The sequence below is a fragment of the Seriola lalandi genome, unplaced genomic scaffold (assembly GCF_002814215.2).
Source record: "Seriola lalandi dorsalis isolate HSWRI2012SDOR001 ecotype SW California unplaced genomic scaffold, Sedor1 jcf7180001975218, whole genome shotgun sequence".
NCBI lineage: Eukaryota > Metazoa > Chordata > Actinopteri > Carangiformes > Carangidae > Seriola > Seriola lalandi.
Genome location: NW_019445884.1, coordinates 51 through 1,509, shown reverse-complemented (window position 1 = coordinate 1,509; position 1,459 = coordinate 51). Strand labels below are relative to the sequence as shown.

At 38.2% G+C, this 1,459-nt stretch overlaps 1 long non-coding RNA gene across 1 annotated transcript; it reads left to right on the top strand.

The window, feature by feature from the left end:
* Positions 1-246: 246 nt before the first annotated feature.
* On the top strand, positions 247-1,194 carry LOC147820247 (uncharacterized). Its single transcript, XR_015437212.1, has 2 exons — positions 247-587; positions 690-1,194. It is a non-coding gene; the product is annotated as an uncharacterized LOC147820247 (long non-coding RNA).
* The last annotated feature ends 265 nt before the right edge of the window (positions 1,195-1,459 follow it).

Here is a 1,459-nt window from a genome sequence, read left to right as displayed (position 1 = left end):
ATCCGTCCCTGGATAAGCAAACACGTTCGGATTAACCCCTGAATACACTGAGCAGGTTTTCTTAATTATAGTAACAGAACTTTATTTATATATCATATAGAGACGAGCCGGTTGAAAGTTCTGATGTGGAGCTGTCGATCAATCAATCAAACTTTATTTATCTATTCACACAGGTTACTGCAGGTCAAAGTTCACAAGAAAAAGACCAATCAAGTGAGAAAGATCTACAGCGAGACAGCGAAACTGATAATAAAAGAAGAGATAAAATACAATCTACAACATGAAATAAGTGAATAAAATGTATAATGTGTGTAATGTGTTCTCTCCTTTCGTCTATAGACCTTTTTATTTAATGTTAGTTATGGAGCACAAACCTAAGAACTGTCAGTTATTGCACTTCCTCGTGGTCACCAGTAGAGGTCACTAGAGGTCTTACATTTCTACCATCCCTTCCTGTTTTTAATAAGAACTGGAGATGAACATGCACCTGGCAGCTGAGGCCTCCCGGATCAGATCATATCCGTCTCCAGTCAGTCCCTTTAATGGAGATCCAAACTCACAATCAGCACATCAGTGTCAGTATGATGGTGAGTACGAAGGGGAAAAGAATGTAGATTGTAAATACTGATCTGATGAAGCTGTTTAAACCAGGATATTGAATAAAGACTTGTGCACATGTTTCTTTGTAGGTCCTTTGTCCAGTCGCCATGAGAGGAGTGGAAGCCCTGCACACCAGCAACCCACTGGCTACAGCTCAACATGTACTGATAGTGATAATCAGAATCAGCTTCTTTTATGTTTTTGTTTTTTACAGCTTGTTTCTGTTTCTATTGCTGATTTTATTCCCGGTTTCCCTCTTTTAGTAGAGTACAATTCACAGCAGAGAATCCAACTGAAAACCTAATAATAATAATAATAATAATAATATAAGTTAATTGTGCTTATTAGTTCACATGCTGTTATCTACTTGTGATTAGCTTTGAGCTTCCATTAGCAGTAACGAACATGTTTTTTTCCCTCCTGTGTGAGTGACAGCTCAGCCATTTTCCTGTTTTACTCTGTACTCACTCAACCGTACAAAAGACTCAACACATGTGCCATTCAAGTGTTTATATTCATGATAAATAAACAAGAAAACAGGAAAAATACACATTCATAAATATACTGTCAAAATAAAAGTTCCTGTATACTTTCCCCCTGACTTCCCCTCTGACATGCCTCAGGTGCAGATGAGCTAAAACTGAAGGAATACCTGCAACAAAACACTTTTTTGCACCTTTGATAAATATGATCCACGTCAATTTTATCTGGGTTGTGCAATAACTGATATCTCGCTCAGGACCTGTGTCACAGGAGCAGGAAGTGAGTACACTGGTGCATGGTGCACAGAACAAACTTGGTAAACACTAGGTAGAGTATTTTATGTCAGTCTTTGCTGCTTTTTGTCCTCTTGGGAAAT